General features: G+C 39.1%; 1 pseudogene; it reads left to right on the top strand.

The window, feature by feature from the left end:
• The first annotated feature begins 17366 nt into the window (after positions 1–17366).
• Positions 17367–18740, top strand: LOC131747387 (protein Abitram pseudogene; annotated as a pseudogene).
• Positions 18741–26647: the final 7907 nt, after the last annotated feature.

Here is a 26647-nt window from a genome sequence, read left to right as displayed (position 1 = left end):
TTTTCCTTGGAGATTACTATAAGCAAATACTTTCCAGTCTTGCACAAATGACTGACTGTGTTCTTCTGAGATGATCATAAATACAGATGTTCTGTTCCTATCATTAATAACTCAATAAATAAAAATCCCCAGATAATCTTCAAAAGTACAGTGTGATATCCAGAATGTTATAGGCAGCTGTGCCTCCTGGTGATGTGTGGAAAATTTGATAAAATGCCTCAAATGTTCTGAAGATAAAAAGTGCCATGCACCATAAATGATAAGTGATGGCCATAATTGTAGAGAATGGCCACAGGAAGAGACACTATTGCTACCTAGCAAAAGTTGCTTCCTCTTTTCAAACCCAGTAACATTGTTATTTCTTTATAAAGGACTTTAAGAAACCTCATATAAATCTGGTTCTCATAAAGCTGGAAATGGTGTAGACTCGATGTACTATCCAGAGAGCATTTAGTCCACTCTCTGCCTCTCTTAAATTAACTGAGTCTCTGGATAAGTCAAGCCAGGAAAATGTCCTGTATCCTCACATGGGTATTATTTTAGCATATTAGACAACCTAACCTAATCCTTTGTTCTCCTTCAGATTCACCTGTACTGGTTAACTACTTTCATGGAAGAACAACATAGACAAAACATAAGATGGACTAAAACAGCTCACATTTTAATTCTATATTTGCCAGCACATTTCATTGGTTAAAGGACCATTTATTTTGTCCATGTGAAGTCTGAAGGGTTACAAAAGTAGGAGTTTATTTGGTTGATCCAGCAATGAATTATGCCAATGTATGTAAACGGATTTATGTTCTGCTTAATAATGTAAGCAGTTGACCATATAGGGTGACTCATCAGGCTTTTAAAATTCAGGATGGAATGCATTAGTAAAATTACTGTGAACAATGGTTCAGCTTGCACAGCTGGATCACCTTCAAAAATGCTGTTTTGGACACGTTTTTTTCAGTAGGAGGTTGCTGTGATCTGGTGCTTAACCTGACTCTCTTCTCTTTGGGTTTGGAGACATACGGCAACATTCATTTCCCTTGGAAAGACCCAGTGTTACCCTAGGTAAAGAGTGGATCAGAGAAAACACTGCAGGTGTTCACAGCTAAAGGTATCAACGCCTAATTAGCTTTACAAATCCAGAAGAGAGGAATAATTCCATTAAAAATAATTTCACATAATAAAGTGTGATCCACAAACTCAGCAAATCTGCAATGAATATGCAAATCGTCTATATTCCTAGCACTTTGATCATAGATCTGCAGCATACAGGAACAGGTGTCCTATAAAAATATCAGTTCTAGATCTTAATTTAAGTGAGTTTCTCTCTCCTAATGCTCACTGATTCACTTAGGTTTACTGCTCCAGTGAGTAATATGCCAAGAGGACAACAAACACCTACTTTCCTTAAAGCCTACTTTTTTATTTGAATGCATCTCAAACAGGAAGAACTGTTAGGCCGAATGGCCACATTTAAGATCCATTCAGAGTCTCTAAAATGAAAAAGATGAAATATTTTGGAGGTACATATTGAAGGCTATGTTATTTTTTTCTGCTAACTCATCTCAAAATGGTTCCATATATGTTCGTGAGTCCAGAGCAGAGAAATTGAAGTATGTTCATTTCAACATCACTTCCAGAAGATACTAAGTAATGTTTTCAGATTTTAAGTTTCTATTTTCTGGGAAACTTATACAGAGAAGCATTTCAATGTTATGTGTGTTCATAGCCAAATAATAACATGGCATTTAATATTTGTTCATGAGAACAAACGTTATTGCACATTCTGGATCACAAAATTTCCCCAATTCTCCATCCTTTATTTAAGACAAGAGTTATTGAGAGTTTGATGTGAATGAAGAAAACATTTCCTTACACATTGAACCTTGGCCACATCTCACATTCCTCTTTTCCAATCTTTATCGAGCAACGAGAAAAGGCAAATATCAGGAAGACGGACTTCCCTGGTGGCAGAGTGGTTAAGGATCCGCCTGCCAATGCAGCGGACACGGGTTCGAGGCCTGGTCCGGGAGGATCCCACATGCCACGGAGCAACTACGCCTGTGCTCCACAACTACTGAGACTGCGCTTTAGAGCCCGCCCACCACAACTACCGAAGCCCGCGTGCCTAGAGCCGCGGGCTCTGTAACAAGAGAAGCCACCGCAATGAGAAGCCCGTGAACCAAAACGAAGAATAGCCCTTACTCGCCTAAAGAAAGCCTGCGTGCAGCAACGAAGCCAAAAAATAAATAATACAAATAAATAAATAAGGAGAAATGAGAAAAAGATTTGCAGAGAAGGAGATGAAAAGGTTAAGAGGAGTGAGGAACCCAATATATGAATGGACAATAACCAGACCATATAGAAAAACAGCAATCTGACCCACAACCTACAGCAATTTGCTCAGTAAAGCAAGCCCTCTATCTATCATGAACAGCCCAGGACCAAGCCTGTTGTAAGTCAGACTGGTACAAAGTCAGACTGCTATCTCTAGTAACAATCCAGAAAGAGGAACAATAACTTCCATAACAATTGCCTCTTAATGACCAGGAATTGATTAATAACTGACAGTGTCCCTAATTTTTGTCTTTGATTCCAACTTAGGACCAAGCAGAGGAAGTCAAATATACATCCATAACCAATCACATGGGATGCCCCACTTCTACTTAGCCTGCCTACAGCTTCCCATGCTAACAGCCTCTAGTCAGGCACACCTGAGCTCTCCCTCTTTTCCACTATAAAACTTTCCTTCTCTCTGCCTGTCTTTAAGTTTCTGTCAGAACGCAAGTGACAGTGGCCGACTCCCTTGCTGTAGTGAGCTCTGAATCGCTCTCCTTTGACTGTCTCGTTTGATGGTCTTCATTTATTTTGACAGGACAAATAAAGAAAAGGAAGAGGAAGAGGAGACAAAAAGGAAGGATGAGGAAAAGGAAAAGGAGGTTTATAAAAAATGAATAAATAGGGAATTCCTTGGTGGCACAGTGGTTCAGAATCCGCCTGCCGAGGCAGGGGACACGGGTTCGAGCCCTGGTCCGGGAAGATCCCACATGCCACGGAGCAACTAAGCCCGTGCGCCACAGCTACTGAGCCTGAGCTCTAGAGCCCGCGAGCCACAAATACTGAAGCCTGTGTGCCACAACTACTGAAGCCCACACGCCTAGAGCCCGTGCTCCGCAACAAGAGAAGCCACTGCAATGAGAAGCTTGCACACCGCAATGAAGAGTAGCCCCCGCTCACCACAACTAGAGAAGGCCCGCGCAGCAACGAAGACCCAACGCAGCCAAAAATAAATAAATAAATAAATAAATGTATATATTTTTTTAAAAGAATAAATAAAACAAAAACCAACAAAAAAGGGGAAGAATCCCTGCCATATCATTCCCAATTCCACAATCCCCACGTATGCTCAACCTCTCAGAAATGTGGTCATGGAAATGAGGTTACCAAGTTCAGTTTCCTTTTCAAATGTCATTTGAAAAGAACTGATCATCTCTCTAAAAGTTCATGCTAATGGTATTCAAATTTTGAACACAGGATTCATAATGGCAAAAATATCAGAATACTTTTTAGCATTTTAAATCAATCACTTTTTTTTTTTTTTTGGTCAAGACTGACATTAATACTCTCCTAAAGGAATGGTCTCTATTGCTACTTTAGCTTCCTATTAGGCCTTTGAATCACTTCAGATACAAAAAGTCAGTGCTGTGTCAAAGAAGGGAAATCTTGGTAGTGGAAAGATTCTCACCTCTACATTTGGTTTCTCGTGGATACAAAGACCTTGCCTTGAAGTCAGCAGTAGGATTCAGATTATATTTGAAGAGAAAAAAATAATTTTTTTCCAGTGGAGAGGTGGAGAAGAGGCTACTTTTAAATGGAGATGATAAACGAAAGAAAGTCTATTTGGCAGACCAATTCCTGTCTTGAGAAGAGACTTCTATTCGATATCAGAACGCACAGTCAACCAATGACTTTTTGAAATGAAGAACCTTTTTCAAATTTGACTACTTAGGATTCGGGTGCATCTGCTGGTCTGCACAGGAAGTAGCTGCAGCACAAGGAAAGATGGGATGAAGGTCAAGATGGTTATTTGTATTAATAATATATCAGTGCTTTGGAACAAACAGTCTCAAGAAGGTTAAAGCCTGATAAACTCAAGGTAAAACAGTCCATCTGCTTCATTTTAGAGATGAGTAAACTGAGGCACAAAAAGGAGAGAGAGGTTCTGTGTCCAAGGTTGCAAAGCCAGCGAGTGTCAGGGCCAGGATCTGGACCTCCTGGGGTTTGCAGCAGGCTACAACAAACTGCAATAGAAGGGATCAAAAAACACCTGCAGCTCCACGATGGGGCAGGCACATTAGGCTTCCCTGGCTACGAGGTCTAAGGTAGTTCATCCAGGTGGGACATTGTAATCAGAGACAATGAGCAAATAAAACTTGTGTACTGAGACCCAAAATTGGTGTCTGGGAATTGTGGAGTGGTCCATATGGATACAGGCTGGATGCAGCCTCCTGTCTGACAGATGGCTACAGGCTGTGGATACGAGCTGCCTGATAAATGACTGGTCACCATCAAAGACTTGAAATGGAGGCATGTAGACCTCACACTCAAGTCTACTTTTCAAAGGTGACAACAAGACTTGAACATGTTGTTTCCAGTTCTAGAGATTTACAGGATTGAAGCAGTCCTGGTCCTAAAGTAACTTTACAACTGGGTAAGGAATACTCCCCAAAACAGGGGCCCTGTGTCCAAAACCAGAGAGTGAGTTGGGGTTTGGGCTTCAAGAACTAGGCACAAGTCCTATTCTGAAAGTTAGGCATCAGGTTCAGAGAAGTTCTAGTCCTCAGGTGAAAGGGTGACCTGAGTCATCTGACTCCTGACTCTTTAAATTCCCTCCAGTAGGGATCACATTCATCTCACCTAGAACTTCAGACAGGACTGGGCTTAAACAAGGGTCAAAGAGTTCTAACTCTTGTAAGACAAGCAGGTGATGAGTCTGGAATCCAGAGAAACAGGCATGACGTCTCATTTCTAGGCAATTTTTTTTTTTTTTACTATTTCATGCTACACCTCTGATTCTTTTAATAATAAATGTAATTCATTTGATGTCAACATTTGCTTTTTTCCACTGCTGAACACATATGCACTGGAAGTTAAATTTCAGCAAACACTAAGAAATCTGTATGGATCTTTCTTTCTTTTTTTTTTTTTTTTCAGTATGCGGGCCTCTCACTGCTGTGGCCTCTCCCGTTGCAGAGCACAGGCTCCGGACGCGCAGGCTCAGCAGCCATGGCTCACGGGCCTAGCCGCTCGGCGGCATGTGGGATCCTCCCGGACCGGGGCATGAACCCATGTCCCCTGCATCGGCAGGCGGACTCTCAACCACTGCGCCACCAGGGAAGCCCGATCTTTCATTCTTTTAAACAAAAATTTACTTTGTGTCTATTTTCCTCAGTGCTGGAAGCTAGGGCAATGACAATACAAACCTTGCCCTCAAGAAGCCTAGATTCCAGTGGAAAGACAGACATTTAAATCAAAAACTATTTCATGTTAATTCAGTGATCTGGTAGCTGAAAAAACCCACAAAAAACAGAGTTTCCTACATCCTGTTTGCTGCTTCTACACTGTTACTTTTGGAGTCACAGAAGGAAAGATTTCATGCTACAAGCGGAATCTGATCCTGGTTGGGCTTAAGCAGCCATTGGTCGGTTGGCAGAGCTACAGAGCCTTAGAAGTGTATGCTCTTTCTAGTTCCCACTTATTTATCTGACCTTCTGCTCCATCCCTAATACTGACTCTCAATATCACCTGTATGCCTGTCACTCCTCCATCTATTATCTCCAGTCATAAATTATTCTTGGAATAGCCCCACTGCCTCTTAGAGGAATAAAAAACTCAGAGTAAATAAATCCAAGTTCTTGGTAACCCCTCAAGCCTGCCCGATCTTCTGCTTTTCCCATTTTCCTATTTCACAGGTGATTAAAACTGAGGACTAGGAGAGTAACAAACTTGTTCAATTAGATAAGTTGCCTAACTTGTCTCAGAACTAGTAGTGGGACAGGCAAAGTATGAACCAAGGCAGTAGGGTTCCAGAGGCTGAACTCTTAACCACAATGATCTACTACCTTCCTTTCAATTTAAATTGATTTGCATTTTATCTTCTAAAATGTAAAGTTTAAAGTTTTTGTCAGAATATTCCTAATTTCAGAAAGATTAAGTGACTCGCTCAGTGTCACAGGCTAATAATTTGGATATCTAGGATGCAAGCTTGGGATTGTCTGCCTTTGTCTTGCCTGCATAAAGGTTATTTATGTGTTATTTCCTCTCTCTCACTGATTCTAGTTCCTTGATTCAAGTTCCTTGAATATTTCATTAATTATTACTTCATTATTTGTACTTCATTTGACTTCTATCTCCTAAAATAATTTTTATGCACAGCAAATATTCATGGTGTATGATCCTTATAATGTGTTACTGAATTCAGTTTGTTAATATTTTGTTGAGAATTTTTACATGCATATTCATCAGCGTTATTGTTCTGTAATTTAGTTTACTTGTGGTGTCCTATAGGCTTTGGTATCAGGGTCAAGTGGGATTTATTCCTGGGATGCAAGCATGGTTCAACATATGCAAGTCAACAAATGTGATACACTACATTAATAGAATAAAAGATACAAATCATATGATCATCTTAATAGATGCAGAAAAAGCATTTGAAAAACAAAAACATCCTTTCGTGATAAAAATGCTTAACAAATTGAGTATAGAAGGAACATACCTCAACACAATAAAGGCCAGATATGATAAACCCACAGCCAATGGTGAAAGCTTGAAAGCTTTTCCTCAAAGATCGGGAACAAGACAAGGGTGCCCATTTTCACCACTTCTATTCAACATAGTACCGAAAATCCTAGCTAGGGCAATCAGGCAAGAAAAAAGAAATAAAAGGCATCCAAAATGGAAAGGAAGAAGTACAACTGTTCTTGTTTGCAATTGATATATATAGAAAATTCTCATGACTCCACCAAAACAAAAACAAAAACCTGTTAAAGCTAATCACCAAATTTAGTAAACCTGTAGGATACAATAACAACATACAGAAATCAGTTGAATCAGAATTCATACAGAAATCAGTATACATTAACAAAACATCTGAAAAATAAAGAAAGAAAACAATTCCATTCACAATAGCAACAAGATAATAACATACTTAGGAATAAATTTAACTAAGGAAGTGAAAACTCTGTACACTAAAAACTACAAGACTTTGTTTAAAGAAAATGAAGAAGACACAAACAAATGGAAAGATATCCTGTGTTCATGGATAAGAGATTATTGTTAAAATGTCCATAATACCCAAAACCATCTATAGAATCAATGTGATCCATAGAAAATTCCAATTGCATTTTTTAAAAAACAGAAAAAATTCCTCAAATTTCTGTTAAGCCACAAAAGACCCTGAATAGCTAAAGCAATCCTGAGAAAGAATCACAAACCTGGAGGCATCACATTTCCTGATTTCAAGCCATACTACAAAGTTACAGTAGCTAAAATAGTATGGTTCTGGCATAAAAATAGACACAAAGACCAATGGAACAGAATCTGGTGCCTAAAAATAAACCCTTACATATATGGTCAATTACTTTTTGAAAAGAGAGCCAAGAATACTCAATGAAGACAAGATAGTCCCTTCAATAAATGGTGTTGGGAAAACTGGATAACCACATGCAGAAGAATGAAATTGGACCCCTATCTTACATCACTTGCAAAAAATAAATTGGAATGAATTACAGACTTAAACATAAAACCTGAAACCATATAACTCCTAGAAGAAAACAGGGAAAAATATCCTTGACATTGATCTTGGCAACAGTTTTTCTGGATATGACATCAGAGGCACAAGCAACAAAAGCAAAAATAAATAAGTGGGACTACATAGTAGATATTCAGTAAATACTTACTGAAAATATTATTTTAAAATCTGAGGAATGGCCAAAGCCAGAAAAATTGAGCAACAAAATGCAGAAAGTAGTTTTGGATAATATCTCAAGTTCCATAAATATTCCATAATATCCACGAGTCCGTACTGCTAAAAAGACATGATTTAATAAATAAATAAATGGAGCAGTATAAAAAAATCTCTCATGCAAAATTTAAAATAATTTATGCAAATACTTCACCCTCAGGGAGAGGAGCATAGCCTCCCATTCCTTAACTATGGGTTGCATATAGTGACTTGTTTCTAAAGGAAGCAGTATGGGAAGGGTGAAAAAGAGTAATTTTACAGTAGAAAACCTGACAATCACTACCTCAGCCAGGCAATCAAGGTCAAAATCAATAGTGATAAGTCATGTTGATAGTATTACCCTTGATATATGATGAAAATGTCAATTTACCCCAGTGGTCTTATCCTCCAAACTAATAACTCCAGGAGAAAAACACTAGGCAAATCCCAACTGATGGACATTGTACAAATTACAAATGGTCAAGGTCATCAAAAACAAAGAAAAATCTGAGAAACTGTGCCAGCCAAGAGGAGCCTAAGGAGACGGGACTACTAAATGTAATGTGATAACCTAGATAGGATACTGAATGGACAAAATACATTAGGGAAAAACAGAGAAAATTTTAATAAAGTATAAACCTTAATAATTATATATATTTAATATTAATAAACTTACATTGATTTAATATAATTTATATTAATATTTATTTAATAATAATGTATCAACATTGGTTTGTGTGACAAATATGCCATACTAATGTAAGATGTTAATAATAGGGGAAACTGGGTGTGGGGTATAAGGGAACTCACTATATTATTGTAGCAATTTTTCTGTAGACCTACAACTATTAAAAAATAAGAAGTTTATTTAAAGAAATCATATGACAAAGTCATGCCTCTAAATTGATTTGTTTTCACGATTCCTTTCCAAATATCAGATGTCTATCTCCCCAGAGCCAGAAGCTCCTGGTCAACTACTCTTCCATTTTTACTCCGAATGTCCAAAAGTATCTGGGTGCAGGCAATATGGAAGAGTGGCAATGAAAGAAAAATAGTAAATAGTTGGTTTCTATGAAACTTAGCACACTCAGAAGACTTCAGGATTTCCAGGATCATTTCAAAGGTTACCACATCTTTCCAACTCTACATCTAAATAAATATATTCTTCAATGCCAATTACATTTTATTCCAGGACTTGGAAAGAAGAACTGTAGGATGTAATCCAAAGAAAGGTGACGTTGAAGAGGAGAGAGTTTAACCAGGGGTTCCAAGAAAAGCCATGTTATACCTTAACAGAGAATAAAGATTTTACTAGGGCACTCTTCATATTGGCAGTGCCCGGGGAAAGCCAAAGAGCACGTCTACAGAGGGAATGGACAGTCAGGAGTCTTATATAATATCCTGCTTGGCCAACAGAGGGCCACCATTGTGTTCAACTCTAGAATCACCTTCATGTGTTTATTGACCATATCTGGGTGAAACAGAGAATGCTTGGAAATGAGGTGAGCTGCACACAGCCAGTGAGGGTGTGGACAATGGCATCCACCTCATCCACGCAGCATGAGTCCACTCTATTCTATGTGAGTGCCATATATATGCATGACAACTGGGCTATGAAAGTGCAGCCACTGTCCCGTCGCAGCTTTAGCCAAACATATATTTAGTCACATCCCCTTTTACACAACAGCTCAATTAAAGGCCTGTGGTCATTTACTAGCTGCATGTCTTATTTAAAGGGGGATGTAAATTCACCCCCTACCCTTCCACCCTTGCTTAGAGGAATCACGGGCTAGACTAGACTAGACTAGAGCTTCATGGAGTGAGCCATCAGCTATCCACATGCTTCTGAGACCATCAGTAAGACTGGGGATATAATAAAGACATTGACCTACCCAGGGAAAACATTGACTGTAAGCAAGCTGAAGTATCTCAGTGGTATGAAGAAAGACATCTCTGTGTATTTCGTTTACAAGTTAATGACAATAATCGCCTCTCTGTTTCATTTACATTTTGCAGTCGCATTTCTTCATAATCCTATTATATCAATAGTATACCTGACTTAAATTAGTTCTTGTCAGATTGGATTGTGGTTATTTCTGAGACCCCATCACGACTCATCATGGATTCCCTTGGAATTTGCTAGGGAAGCACAGGTATCCGTGAAAGGGAGAGCTTGTGTTTATCTTATACTCTAGCACAGTGGTCCCCAATCTTTTTGGCACCAGGGACCGGTTTCGTGGAAGACAATTTTTCTACGGACCGGTAGCGGGGTGCGGGGGATGGTTCAGGTGGTAATGCGAGCGGCGGGGAGCAGCAGATGAAGCTCTGCTCTCTGGCTGCTCACTGCCTGCTGTCCAGCCGGTTCCTAACAGGCCGGGTACCGGTACTGGTCCATGGCCCAGGGGGTTGGGCACCCCTGCTCTAGCACATGGAAAGATTTAGCATTGACTTGTGATGCTGGATACACACTGTGTTGATTGATGCAAAAAATGCCTGATTTTATTTTCTCCGAAACATATCTCAAATATGTCATTTTCTTTGTCTATAATTAGAGAGTAATTTTCTTTGTCGTTTTCTTTGTCTATAATTAGAGCATAATCCTATGCCATTTTGCTCACCTCACAGAGCTATAATAAGACTCAAATGAGATAATGTATATTAAAAAAAACCCTGGAAATAATAAAGTGTCAAATTACGGGGGAAAACAGGAGAGAAGTAACCTCTATAGAATGCCTACTGTTTTTCAATGCTTTACAAACACAATCCCATAAATCTCATTTACCTTTTACAATATCCCTTTTAGAAAGGGAGATCCAGATGAGTTGAATAGCAGCTCAGGCAGACAGTTCATATTAGCTGAATAATTCCACAAATAGTGGGAGAACCAGAATTTTAATCCTATGCTGTTTAAATTCCAAGATCTTGTTCTGTTTGTTTCTCATTTCTATAAAGATGAGATCCAGTGTCATTAAAAAAAAAAAAAAGCACCTAAGTCTTTGAAACACTTTATACCTTTTCCAGATGTATCCTGATAAAATGAGAAGCATAACAGACATAGCCAATTCTTCTACAATCTTTGAGTCAATATAACAAAGTATAATAGAAATAGTACTTAGCCGAAAGAGTTAACACATACACAATGAATCAGTGGTGCTTCTTAATGGCTACTTGTGTGACCTCAAGCAAGTCACTCAGATGATTTCTTTTCAGTAACTTCTCTGTACATTGTAGTTGGAACTGAGAATAAAAAGAAAATTAAGACACTGCCCCAAAGAGATAAACATGCAGCCAATTATTTAATAAAATATTAGTAGACTACAGTAGACGTACATCACAAGAAAAAAGCGATATGGACTTGTAGCCTTGAGTTGAGAATTTAGAGTATGTAGAAGCTGATCAAATGGAAGAACGAGAGCTGAAAGTTCTAGGTAGAGGTAGGACAAACAGTCGCTGGAAAGTGTGATGTATTTGGAGAGCAGGGACACTTTTCTCTGAACCTCAGTTTCCTCATCTGTAAAATGAGGAGATGCCACACTATCGTCTCTAAATCCCTATTTACTTTACTCTTCCAAGATTCTGTTTTTGTGTCTTTGACTTCTGCTTCTCATATTCCCATATTCAGTGTAAAAGCAAGTCAACTGCATGAACTAGCCCACTATTCTGCAAAACTAATACAATTAAACTTTAACATGAGAAATATACAGACAGATTTATCTACTCTCAGCTGTGAGCTTCCAAAAACATTAGAAACAGGCTACTTGAAGGCTAAGATTTCTCTTAACACGGAGTGATTACATTCTTGAGCACATCTGATTCTCCCATAGGCATTAAAACAACAGGGGCCTGAATTTTCACCGAGTTGTTAAAGGGTTAAGTGTTCAGACATGACATGTTACCAGGGAATGTCATCTAAAAGGGACGAGGCCACTGCCCTTAGAGCAAGGCTCATTGTTGGCCATGAAAGAAATAGCACTGACATTCAGTCACCTCACTGCACTTAAGGGAAAGGATCACTTTAGGCGAGAACACGACAAATTGTAAGTAATTATTTTAAGAAATTGGTCTCATAGGTCCTAACGGATACCTTCTGTAAATGTTGGTCAAGCAGTTAATCAACTCAGGAGCCAAAAATATTTCCCATTTTTATTTTAGATTTCAGAGGAAAGGAACATATAGGAGCTGGTGGTTATTAAGAAGGGAAGCATCTTCCTGTTAATTCACAGAGGCAGTTGGGGGTTGAATTTAATGAATTACAAGGTCCTCGTTCCACTGGGCTTTCATACTTGATTCCCTTAAATACTAGTATTAGAGGGCTTTGTTTAGTGGACTGTGTATACTGGGGGGTTTATTAAATTGTTTGGCCAAATAGGTTTTTAATTTTTTTTAAGTGAAACGCTGTACATAATGTAACAGTTCCCCACAAAATGTTTACAAAATACAAATTTTGGATTTGATTTTTGCAGTAGGTCTATTTTTTTCATATGCACTAAGGTGCAATTCTGGTCACAAATAGGGCATCTGGCATACGGAGCAAAGTTAGCCACGTGATATACTGCTGTTTGGCCACTGACTGAACGATCACAGGTTTCCTCTTGGGACTCAGGTCTTCTACTGATCAGAAGTGGAACTTTGGGGGCCTGATAGCAGTGACAACAAAACTATATCAAAATGTGTTGGTATACCTTGTAACCTTAAGTAAAGAACAGCATCGGGCTCCCCTGCTGGCGCAGTGGTTGAGAGTCCGCCTGCCGATGCAGGGGACACGGGTTCGTGCCCCGGTCCTGGAGGATCCCACGTGCCGCAGAGCGGCTGGGCCCGTGAGCCATGGCCGCTGAGCCTGCGCGTCCGGAGCCTGTGCTCCGCGACGGGAGAGGCCACAGCGGTGAGAGGCCCGCGTAACGAGAAAAACAAAAAAAGAGAACAGCATCAATGAGAGACATTCTTCCCTGGGATTTTCAGGCCATAAAAAAGTAGAGAGGAGCAGGGGTACTGTTTTGAGTCTGCAGATCACCATCAGGAGATGGATCATCTTATCTCCTTGAATAATCCTGGTGAGCTCACTGGAGATGTGTGAGATTCTGACCACTAGAATGGGTAGATCTAACATGTTAGGAAACTTCACCTTCCTGGGAACTTGCTTTTAAGTCCCTCTCTACTCATTAGAAATGAGACTTCCCACTGCAGGGTAGCCAGCCCAGGCACGGAGACAGAGGTATCATGGGCCTGTGGTAGTCTCTCCTGTTCGATCCTCTTTTGTTCTCCAGCTTTTCTCTGAACCTAAGCCCACATTGGTATTAGGCAGAGCACAGGCTAGGGTTATTCCTAAGCAATGCGCCCTGCATACTTGGTCATTCTGGGAGTGTGTTTCCCAAAGGCTGGTCCTTGGAGCACCTACACAGGAATCAGCTGAGTCATTGTTAAAAAAATTAGATTTCAAGACCTCACCCAGAGCTACTGGGGACAATCCCAGGAATTTGTATAAATGCTTTATCTCTCCAAGTAATTTTCATATTCATTACTGTTTGGGAATCCCTAGCCAGACCAATGACAGAAGAGCCTAATGGATAAGAAAACTGTAGATTATAAAACCGATTGATATGAAATATCTCCTTTTTCCCCATAAAATTGATGGATAATCCTCTAAAATTGCCCAAAAAAACCCCCCAAAACAAAAAAATCCAAAAAAACCCCCTAAGCTGATGAAAAGGGGCCATTACTGCAGTAGTTAAAGGCTCACAACAAGGGCTGTAGTACTTTGTAAATTCCCAAATGAGAGTCCAGAGTGTGTAAACTTTGTCCATAATTTCAGTCTCCAAATTTTTCAAAAGCATGTGGACTTTACTGGTAGAAGGCAAAGTGAATCATATTTCTCGGTGGCCTCCACTTGTGAACATTTTATAGACATATTCATTAACATTATCTCCTTTATCCCAACCTGGCTACTAAACTTTGTGTTCACCTGTTACTAGTAAGGTATTCTCTATATCCTGCAATGAGTCTCACGCGATTACCTCTCGATGTAAGTGTTGGAGCAATCACAAGCATTTCTCCCTGCCGGGTCACTGACTTGTCTCCCACTGCCTAGAATACAGGAAATGTTGTTTTACCTTCACATGAAGGGGGGGCTGAAAGCACTGCCAAGGCTCAACACTTTGCTAAGGGGCCTTTACCATGTCCTCATATAACAATTTATTCCAGATGATTTTCTTTCCACATTCTCATTACTTCTGGCCCTTTAAATCTGATCATTTTTATTTTACCTCTTACACAGCCCAAGGTAATAAGCACCGGCAGGTACCATGAGTCATGCTGAGTGTTTCCCATGAAGGAACAGAATATGATTGTGGTTAAAAAAAAAAAAAAAGGTGCTCTGTTTAATGCAGGGGATAAGCAGCCACACTTCACAACATATCCAATGTCTCTGGTCAAGGGGGAGGAAATCAGAAGCATGACTTGTGGCAGTATCTGTGCAGAAATCTGTTAGGTAGCAGAATGTTTAGTCTGTACCGGGTCTGGTAATGAAGTGCTGGAGACTAATTCAACTGTTGGAGTTACCTGATTATAAAATTATAAAAAAAACTCTCTATTATTTATTTGTTTAATCTTTGCCAGTCACCGTAGTACTCAAAGTTTTATTAGCAATAGAAAGGATATAGTTCAAAACATTTGAATCAGTTGTGTTCTGGGGAAAGTAACACCTTGAAGAACCTAGTCACTCAGCAAATGATTCATGTTTATAAGCTGGTGGCTTAATTTATAAACTCTTAAGAGGCTAAAAGGCAAGAGCAAAAGCAAAAGCAATGCTCTTACCTCCACCGGGCCCAGCTTTCATACTCCGCTCCACACCATTGCTCCAAGCAAGAATTTCAGCAAACTTCTCAGGCATTCAATGGAGTGTTCTGATCACTGTATGCTAGTTCCTGGCATCTCCAGATCTCATACTCTCCCATCACCCCAATGCTTTCCCAGATGTCTTATTCTGGAGGTTCTCTACTTTTGGAACTTCTCAGACCTACCATTTTCTGCTTTCGGCATTAGTGAATATAAACCCAAGCAGAGAGACACCAAGAGCTATTACCTCCAAAGGCTAAAGCATGTGCTCTAGAATCAGACTTCATAGGTTTTGTAACAGAGAAGAACAAGCCTGACTCCATATTGGATCTGTTCATTTAGCCCTAACCCTTGTGCTCTCTTGCCTGTGCTGAGTCATGCTGGCTCTGCACTTTTTGTAAAAGAATGTTGCCTGTAGCCTGAAATATACAGGAGAGCCCATTCTCAAGACCCTGACCTTTAAATGTGTAACACTTTTTCATGCATACAGAGATTAAAAAGTTGCAGAACAGAGAATAACATTTGTCTTGTTGGAGGTTTATAGAACATTGTGACCAGAGCCACATTTTAGATGTTTAAACGTTTGTTTAGATGTTTAAATATTTCAGATGTTTAGATGTTTATAGAACATTGTGACCAGAGCCCCATGGACAAGGAAGAACAAAGGTGTCCGACACCAAGAAGTTTGCAACAACCAGCCACACTCCTTCCCTTTTAGGATAAAAGAAGCCTGAATTCTAACTCAGGTGAGATGGTTCTTTGGGACACTATTCCATCATCTTGGTCTGCTGACTTTCCAAATAAAGTCACTATTCCCTGCCCCAACGCCTCATCTCTAGATTTATTGGCCTATCGTGTGGTGAGCAGTACAAACTTGGACTCAGTAACGGTTTGAATCCTGGCTGTGCCACTTATTAGCTCTGTGATTTTGGCAGGTATTTAACCTTCCTGTGCCTTGGTTTCTTTATTTGTAAATTGAGGATAATGTTAGCAACTCTCTTAGGCAGTGGTGAGGATTGAAAGAATTGATATATATAAGGTGGTTAGAATAGTGTCTGAAACATAGTAAGCGCTCAAAATTGTACCTGCTTAAATTATCTGGCATATGCCTAGTGTCTTCATCAGGGATAATTTGGTTTTAAAGGGACATAAAGGTATGGAAACTACTTTAAGCAAAACGAACACCTGAAAAGCTATATTTTTTTTCAAAGTTAAAGCAATATCTTAAGGAACCCAGAGATGGTAGTGTAGTTGGTTTTCAGGGTATTCCTGAGCCAGACTTGGAAAGCCCTCAGGAGCTCCAAGGCATAGACTCTATCTCTTACTTTCTTGGGGGGGGGGTGGTGGTCACATGATTCCTTGTGCCTGGTCCAATCAACTGTGGGTAAAGGACCTGAATCATGAGTCCCACCTGTCCACTTAGCAATCATTGTGGGAACATAGTATATGAAAAAGGGCCTGGGAAAGGCATATAAATTGATTATTTAGTCTACTAACTTCACCATGAAGCATTCTGGGAAAATACCCATTGTGTCTTGGCAGGCTCCTGGTATAGGGCTCCACTCTCCATAGATAAAGTGCAAATCAAGGAAAATAAAGAGGCCAGTGGTAAGATACATCTTCAGGAAAATCCCAAAGCATAGATCCAGACATCCTATTTCATTTCAGCCTAATTTTGAGTAAATTTGGGGCAATTTTGTCACATAGGTGGTGAGAACTCCAAACTTTTCACATGTGATATTTATCTTGCAATTCCTTCCTAATTCCCTTTTTGAAGAGTACTGCTAGGAACAGTTTCTTTTAATATAGGACTGGAAAAACAGGCTAAGAATTTTATCTTTAAATTATTGTACTGGGTGGGCCAAAAATGCCTTCAGTTTTTAAAATAAAAATAAAAGACACATTTTTCATTTTCACCAAGAACTTTATTAAACAATGTATTCACCCTTTTGTTCCACTATCTTCTGCCATTTTTCAGGCAACCTCATAATTCCATCTTCCCAAAACTTTTTATCTTTTTGAGCAAAGAACTGTTCCAGGTGCCTTTTACAGTCTTCCAGAGAACTGAAATTTTTTCCATTAAGAGAATTTTGTAAAGACTGAAATAAATGGAAATCCAAAGGTGCAATGTCTGGTGAATATGGCGGACGAATCAGAACTTCACAGCCAAGCTGTAATAGCTTTTGACTGGTCATCAAAGAAACATGTGGTCTTGCATTATCCTGATGGAAGATTATGCATTTTCTGTTGGCTAATTCTGGACGCCCTTCGTCAAGTGCCACTTTCAGTTGGTCTAACTTGGAGCAGTACTTGTTGGAATTAGTCGTTTGGTTTTCCAGAAGGAGCTCATAATAGAGGACTCCCTTCCAATCCAACCATATACACAACATCATCTTCTTTAGATGAAGACCGGACTTTGGTGTGGTTGGTGGTAGTTCATTTCACTTGCCCGATGATCTCTTCTGTTCCACATTTTTGTACAGTATCTACTTTTCATCACCTGTCACAATTTGTTTTAAAAACGGAACGGAGCACCTGAGGTCGCCATGGCTAACGAGCCCGAGACCCTTGTGGCCGCCTCGGCTAAGAAGCCCGCGGTGCCGTCGCTTGTGGATCGTTACTTCACTCGCTGGTACAAAGCGGATGTCAAAGGAAAACCCTGTGAGGACCACTGTATACTACAACACTCTAACCGGGGGCACAGTTTCTAACAGAACTTGCACCTCTGTGTAAGATTTACTGCTCTGATGGAGAAGAATACACCATATCTAGCTGTGTTAGAGGACGATTGATGGAAGTGAATGAAAACATTCTCCATAAGCCATCTATTCTTCAAGAGAAGCCATCCACTGAAGGATACATTGCAGTTGTGTTGCCCAAGTTTGAAGAAAGTAAAAGCATAACAGAAGGGTTACTGACACAAAAACAGTATGAGGAAGTCATGGTGAAACGCATCAATGCCACAACAGCGACCTCATGAGGATTAAGATTGAGTAAAAACAACAGGGCATTCTTATCCTCACCTGGCCTACCAGTCAGTGCACTAAGGAAGAACCAGAGATGCTGAAGCATACTTCACACCCGGCCATCCGCAGGGAGACCTGATCTTAAAACCTGACCTAGGTTTCCTTCTTTGACTTGCATAACAAGCCTTGATTCCATTTTGTCTTCAACCTCCCAGATCTGCCTGCCCATGTACTCACTCTGTTCTTTTGCTTTTCTCTTTCCAACAACTGGCAAGCGACAGACGTTTTTCTGATTAAAAACTAACAAACAAAGCACTTTGAGGAAAATTTGAAAAGACACAAAAGTAAAAAAATTTACCCATCATCCTGTAACCCATTAGTAAATACTAGGTTTTGATATAATTCTGTTTGAGTATTATGTCATGGTTATTGTTTTTGCCTCAATTTTACATCACTTTGAAGTTGAAAAACAACTGGCCTCTCTTACCCAGTCTGCTTCAGTGTGACACGACGCAAACATCTGGTGCCACCCCTTCTGCCCCAACTCCCCCGCTCAGGTTGCTGGGAAGAGTCAGGGTGTAGAGTGTACCTTCTCTAGGTCTATGGGTTGGCCTTCAACTCTGAACAATGTAGCACTGTAACACTGGTTTCTTAATGAGGGACACATGAAAAGGCTTTGAAAGGGGCTTTGCTAACATGGAAGTATCAATATCATAATGCTGTATGAAGTAACATGTTTATTTGTGGTCACTCAGTCTCACACTCTAGTTACAGGGTAACCAGCAAAGAAGTTCCCAAGAGGTTCCTGGAATTCAAAGACACACATGCTTTTGAACAGAACAAAAGCTTTCACATCATTTAAACAATAAACAAAAAACTATGAATTCATGGTTTAAGATTGTATACCTGTTTTCATTGAATTTCAAATAAAAGGACTTTTCAAATTGTTATTTTTCCTTAAGGGCTGCAACATATACATACATATAAACATTTCTGTTTTTAAATAAAACAGTTATCCTTGAGTATAAATTCTTTTAGTGCTCCATCATCTTTTGCTGTTCAAGTCATGTTATCCTTTCCCTACCCCTACATGCATTTAAATAAGAGAATATTCTCATTTGAGGTATGTAAAATATTTTGTAAATAAAATTTTAAAATTAAAAAAAAAAAAAAAAAAAAACGGAACGTTTTCATTAAATTTCAGTGGAGAATCGCATGCAGAAATATGGTCGAGAAGGTTTTCTCGCTTAACTTACGTGGAACCCAAACATCAAAGCGATTTACATAACCAAGCTGGTGCAAATGATTTTCAATGCTTGATTTGGATATTTTGAGTATGTCAGCTATCTCCCACGTGGTATAACACTGACTGTTCTCAGTTATTGTTTAAATTTGATCGCTATCAACTTCAACTGGTCTCCCGACTGGGAGCATCATCCAGCAAGAAATCTCCAGCATGAAACTTCACAAACCAGTTTTGACACGTCCAGTCAGTCACAGCACCTTCTCCATACACAGCACAAATCTTTTTTTGTGTTTCAGTTGCGTTTTTACCTTTCTTGAAATAATAAAGCATGATATGCCGAAAATGTTGCTTTTTTTCTTCCATCTTCAATATTAAAATGGCTACATAAAAATTCACCAATTTTGTTAAGTCTTTTTTTAAATGCACGCTGATATGACAGCTGTCACATACAATCTAACAAAATTGTTTCGAATGAAGTTAAAGACAACAAAGTGCTACTAGAGCCATCTTACGGAAAAAACCGAATGAACCTTTTGACCCACCCAATAATTATAATTTTAACACAGAAGATTTCCAGATTGGATAAGTGACTTTTAGATCCCACATGTTTTTACAGACTAAAACAAAACAAAACAAGCAAACAGAAAAACCCAACTCAGGGGCTTCCCTGGTGGCACACTGGTTAAGAATCCACCTGCCAATGCAGGGGACACGGGTTTGAGCCCTGGTCCAGGAAGATCCCACATGCCACAAAGCTACTAAGCCCGTGCACCACAACTACTGAGCCTGCACTCTAGAGCCCACGAGCCACAGCTATGGAGCCCACGTGCCATAACTATTGAAGCCCGTGCACCTAGAGCCCGTGCTCTGCAACAAGAGAAGCCACCTCAATGAGAATCCCACACACTGCAGCGAAGAGTAGCTCCTGCTAGCCGCAACTAGAGAAAGACCACACTCAGCAATGAAGACCCAACGCAGTCAAAAATAAATAAATAAAAGAAAGAAATTTTAAAAAAACCCAACTTAGAAAATAATAAAACCCCCAGAATTTGAAAATGTACACAGAGAATTAAATTCATGGGCACTAATGGTTTGAAGTTCATAAATCTCAAATAATTTTTGTTTATAACCATTTTGAAAGGAACCAATTTCCCTAAGCTAGTGTTTAAACTAAGACCTGTACATTACTATAAACATTTTAATAGCATGTTAATACAAGAACACCTAGAATATTGAATTATTACTAGCTATTATGAGCACTTAAACTAGGGAAAAATGGAATTTAAATGCTACTTTTCTATTTCATGTGGGTATTTCAACTATCTCCCATTAGCCAGTTCTTTCATCAGGAGACGTTATGAGAGTTACATTTCCCTACCCCTTGAATTTCTGCAGGGCCATAGGACTTGTTTGTCCTATAAAATGTGAGCAAAAGCACTACATGTCACTTTCTTGTAATGCATTTTCTTTTCAATGCTTGACTCTCTAGTTCACCCAGAGATCTTGATAGCATGGGCTGCTGTGGAGGTGTCATGAGATTAGAACAGCCTGGAATGCTGAGTTTTCATGTGGAAGAAAATTAACCTGGAATTCATTCAGACTCACAGTGGACATTGTATGAATGAGTAACCTTTACCTTTACCTTTAACTGACAAGTAAAAATGGTATACATTTGAGGTATACAACCTGATGTTTTGATATACATGCATGTTGTCAAATAATTGCCACAAACTAACATATCCATTACCTCATTTAGTGACCTTTTTTCAACTTTTTGTCTTTTCTTTTGTGGTAAGAACTCTTTAGGTGTACTCTCTTACTAAATTTCAGGTATACAATACAGTATTGTTAACTGTATGGTCACATTGCTGTACTTTAGATCTGCAGAACTTATTTATCCTGCATAACTCAAACATTGTGTCCCTTTGGATACAAATTACAATTTGGGGGCTATTTGTTACTGCAGCATGACCTTAGGGTAGACATTGTCTGCTATTCATTTCAGAACTAAACAGAATTCTGAATCCCTGGAAGTTGGGGAAAATCTAACACTTTGAGCTTTGGTGGGGAAAAGGAACAGTAAATAGGAGAGATGAAGGGTTTCAAAGCAAATTCTTACATCTTCTTTTATGACTTGAGGAATAGTGTAGTACAATTTCCTCACTTCACATGTAAATGACTTACAGACCAGAAAGAGGAAATGACTTTATCAAGTTTAAACATTTGTCAGTGGCAAAGTCTATTAATGTGTTACATGCTATTCCACAGGGAAAGAATGTGAGAAATAAAAGAAAAATAGCAGGCCAGAAAGAAAACCCCATAGCTGTTTGCAATTTTAAGAAAATAACATGTTGATAAAAAATTTAGTGGAAATGTGAGAATCCTGAATTCAAAGTCAAAGGTTAGGCCTTGCAACCATCAGTTGCTTGTGCCCTTCTGATCCCATACCGTGGTGCGTTCAGTTCCCTACCCCCTCTCGTCGATTGTTGCTGCACTTTGAGGACCCGCCGCGGCTGGCGGCAAGTGGCGCCCGAACAGGGACTTGATAAGAGGGACATCTGAATCTCGGTAGGTGAATCCCCGGAGTGAAGAGTGAAAGTGTGGCCACATAGTAAAGTTGATAGTAACTCGGGGCAATAGTCAGAAGTAAAAAAATATGGGACAAAAAGTATCCAAGAACCGACCTGAGATCACTGATCAAGAGAAGGAGTTGTCCACCAGTGCTTTCCAGGCTTTCACAGCTGGAAATTATGATGTCTGTCTGCAACATCTTGCTTGCCTACAAGATATAAACAAAGACGATTATAAAATAATTTTGAATATGGCAGTAGCTGAGTTTTTCAAAAGTAACCAGATAACAACAGATAGTTTAAGACAGACACTTAACCAGTTGAAGAATCAGGTGCACTCGGCTGTTGAAGAAATGGATGGATTAGATGATCTTGAAAACAGTATGTTGTATTACAATCAAGCAGTCATCCTGTATCATGTCCGACAGTATACAGAAGCCATATCCGTTGGTGAAAAACTTTATCAGTTCATAGAACCTTTTGAAGAAAAATTTGCCCAAGCAGTGTGTTTTTTGCTCGTAGACCTGTATATATTAACCTACCAAGCTGAGAAAGCTTTACATCTTCTTGCTGTTCTAGAAAAAATGATTTCACAGGGCAACAATAACAAAAATGGAAAGAATGAGACTGGTAATTACAGCAACAAAGATGGGTCTAATCATAAAGCTGAAAGTGGAGCTCTAATAGAAGCTGCAAAGTCAAAGATACTATTTTTGTGTTGAAGTATATGTAGGAGGACAAGGGACTTTACTGGCTGGCCATAGTTTAAAGGTAGTTAAAGCTGTTACAAGCTTGAAGTTTCCCTCCTTTTTTCCTTCTGATTTTCCCCAATCTGATTTTGAATTCTCAAATCTGGTGCACCTTAAATTATAATAATGGTACCATTTTAATTTCTTCAGTTTCTGTTACTAATAATAGTTTGGTTTTTTATAAGCATTAGGATTTTGGGAAGTTTTCATTGTCTTATCAACCGGTTATTACTTGTGTTACACCCTCATATGCCTTGCTAATAGGAGATTTACAGATTGAGTTTACTTCTGGTTCCTTAGGATATAATATAACTTATCAGAATTGTATTTTTAGTACTTGCCTTCTGCCTATGAAAGGAACTTTTTCTGTTATGATGTTAAAACAACCTTCCTATGTAATGCTGCCTGTAAATATTTCTGAACCATTGTATCATATTACTAGCATGCAAGCTTGGCTAGAATTATCTGAAGGTTTAAAAAGACCTAAATGATTCATTGGAATATTAATATGTAGCATATTAGCCTTAGCCGCTTTAACAGACACAGCCACTACTGCCGGTTTAGCATTAAGTAAAACTGTACAACAAGCACATTATGTTAATCAATTGTCTAAAAATACCAGTATTGCATTAGCATGACAAAGTCATATTGATACTCAACTAAAAACTGAGGTTGATGAGTTAAAAAATGCTCTCATAGGTTTAGGAGACCAAATTATGGCTTTAAAATTGAAAATGCATTTGATTTGCCATGCTAAATATACTTGGATTTGTGTGACTCAACACGCTTATAATGAAACTGACTGGGATTGGAACAAAGTAAAAACGCACTTTTTAAGTGTATGGACTGATGGACACATTAGTTTGGACATACAAAAACTTAATGCAGAAATACAAGCAATTCAAGAAGCTCATCTACAAGAAGACGGGCCCCAACAATTAATTCAAGGACTCTTGGATCAGCTTCAATGGTTAAACCCAATGCATTGCTTTCAAAATGGACTCACAGGATTGATTACCGTGGGGTCATGTGTATTGTTGATGTTAATTGCCTTACCTTGTTTATTACGCTTTATTGTTGGCCGTCTCGCTGCTCTTCGTCGTCAGGAGGTGTATGGGTTGAAATTGCATTATCAAGCTTTAAAAAATAAAAGAGGGGGAAATGTGGCGAGCATTGCCCTCTGAGGAAGGCGCCATTAAGACCCTCATAAGCCTCAGGGCCCGATTGTACTCTCCTTGGTCTGCATCCTGGACTTTATGGTATGAACGTAAAAAAGGAGATGGCCTTTGGCCAAATCGCTCCAGGGACCTGCTCAGTTACTGGGAGTCCCTGGTTGTTCCCTAAAGCTAGGAAAAGCAACCCTGGAGGGCAAATTGGTGCCTTTGAGGGAGAAGCCGAGAAGCCAATCAACCAGCTGATGCCGATAACGCGAGACTAAGCCGAGAAGCCAATCAACCAGCTGATGCCGATAAGGCGTGACTAAGCCGAGAAGCCAATTAACCAGCTGATGCCGATAAGATGGTGACTAAGCAAATTCCCTGCTTTAGGGGTATATATATGGCTATGCTTTGTTATTAAACTTGCCTTGTAACCATCAGTTGCTTGTGCCCTTCTGATCCCATAAAAAAAAAAAAAAAAAAAAATCAAAGGTTAACCTCACCATTCTACTTGAGAAAAAAATGAAACTCCACGCAGTATTGCTAGCATAAGCTCCCAGGTTGAATTTGCACTACCACCAGGAGACACAGAGAGAGGCAAACATTTTGCCTTTTTGTGTGACTTATATGTAAAATAATAATAAAAGAAAAAAGCATGTAGTGATTAAAAATAAATCAAAGAAAGCTAGCTAATAGCACAGATGGGGCAAAAATATGAGTCTTTTGATTGATAGTTAATTAGGAGCAGTATGGTTAAAAGACATGAATTCTATTCCCAAGCTGAGGAAGTTTAGACAGGTTATTTAACTTCATTAAATTCATTTTCCTTATTGTAAAAATTGGTTGAAATCTAAATTTCTTCCTCACTTTCCTTTTTAACCTTTTTCTCTACCAACCCTCAATGATTTAGTTTTCAATATGAAAGTATTATCTATGAGTAGTGATGTGAAATGAATTTAGCAAAGAAGAGTTAAATAGAGCTAAGATATCTCGTTCTTATACACTTCCTTCATGCCAATTGTCAACATTTACTACTGTAGGAGCAAATCCTTTCCTTCCTGTCCACTCCCACTTTTTTGGGGGGTTAGACTTCCCGCCTTCAGAGCTCTCCACATTTTCCATCTCTCCTCCTAGCTCCTTTTAGTTGTGCTATAGGAAAACTTTGTGGTACTTTAAGCAAGGAAATTTCCCTATGATTGAAACTTTTCCATTAGTGTTCTTTCTATCTCTTAACTTTCATTGAAAATTGGCTTTCTCCAATGGTTTACTGTTCCTGCATTCCTTACCAAATTCTTCTGTGTTCCCTCACCTTGACAATTTTTTAAAAAATTTATTATTTTGCTTACTTTTTATTTTTGGCTGCGTTGGGTCTTCGTTGCTGTGCGTGGGCTTTCTCTAGTTGCGGCAAGAGGGGGCTACTCTTTGTTGTGGTGCACAGGCTTCTCATTGCAGTGGCTTCTCTTGTTGCGGAGCACGGGCTCTAGGCACGCAGGCTTCAGTAGTTGTGGTGTATGGGCTTCAGTAGTTGTGGCTCATGGGCTCTAGAGCGCAGGCTCAGTAGTTGTAACACATGGGCTTAGTTGCTCCAGGGCATGTGGGATCTTCCCAGACCAGGGCATGAACCCATGTCCCCTGCATTGGCAGGCGGATTCTTAACCACTGCACCACCAGGGAAGCCCTACACTGTCTTTATTACTAAAATTTTATAAGTCTACAAGACAGGTAGAGAGGATTTCCAAGTTTCTTCTTATTTTAAAAAGTTGTTTACTATGGTTATTTCTACTTTCTAAAGAATGTGTATAAGTGAACACTATTTTTTAAATGTAATTCTAAAAGAGTACAAGGAGGAAATAACAAACATGACATGCTCCAGAACAACTGAGAATCTGGAATTCTTTTCTTTTGTTCTGATTTGTTAGTTCAGAACACAAAAGTTTCCCTCATCCAAAAATGAGGATCCTACATCTAAAGGCCAACAGTCTAAGTCTCTGAAGCTATGTTTCACAAGGTCTGGTCTGTAATATTATATCAGTTGATCCAAAACTTTTTATTTCTAATGATCATTCATTGTGCATATAAGATGTGACAATGTATATAAATCTCATATATTTATCATTTAAATAATATAATAATTTTTCTTAAATTCATAAAATTCTTCACAATTACAAAGTACTTTTTACAAATTATTTCATTTGACCCTTACAACCATTTTTTTTTTTTTTTTTTTGGTGGTACATGGGCCTCTCACTGCTGTGGCCTCTCCCGTTGCGGTGCACAGGCTCCGGACGCGCAGGCTCAGCAGCCATGGCTCACGGGCCCAGCCGCTCTGCGGTATGTGGGATCTTCCTGGACCGGGGCACGAAGCCGTGTCCCCTGCATTGGCAGGCGGACTCTCAACCACTACACCACCAGGGAAGCCCACAACCATTTTTTTAAAGAGGTTGTGTAAGCAGCATTAGTAGTATAATTATTGCAATATGTATATCACAAAACTGATAGTAAAATTGCGGTATACCTATGACATATGTGATACAGTACATTACATATACCTTCATAGGGTATAATCTATAGTCTTCAAAAATAACAATTTACAAAAGACATAAAAAATACTTGCACATATATTATTAATATGTGCATTATACATTAGTACAAATTGTTATAAAATTATAAATTAATACTAACTAGGATATAAGTAACTAACAGTTGAGACAGATAGTATATCCTATAGGAATTGAAAACAAGTAGTGATAATATTTAGTGTAACTAAATTAGCCATGAAACGATTCCTAGACTAAGAGAGACTTGGGTTTATTTTAAAGGAAAAATAGCATATTGAAAGTCAAGAAGGAGGAAGAGGACTTTTTATGAACTATCAATAGTATGAACAAGGGCATGGGGGTAAAAATGCATACAGTTTGTGTCAAGATAATGACAAGAATATGCTCTCTGTAGGAAAGGAATTGATTAGAAAAACAATGATAGGGGATTCTAGAATTGTACGTTGAGGTGGGTTGGTAAGGATCCTGATTGCTTTCTCATACCAAGACCCAGCTTCCATTAACACCTCTCTGCTGATGATCCTTACATCCAAGTTTCCAGACCAGAACTCTTTCCTGAATTACAAACATA

The sequence above is a fragment of the Kogia breviceps genome, chromosome 20, assembly GCF_026419965.1.
Source record: "Kogia breviceps isolate mKogBre1 chromosome 20, mKogBre1 haplotype 1, whole genome shotgun sequence".
Classification (NCBI taxonomy): Eukaryota; Metazoa; Chordata; class Mammalia; order Artiodactyla; family Physeteridae; genus Kogia; species Kogia breviceps.
This window is presented reverse-complemented; position numbering and strand designations above follow the sequence as displayed.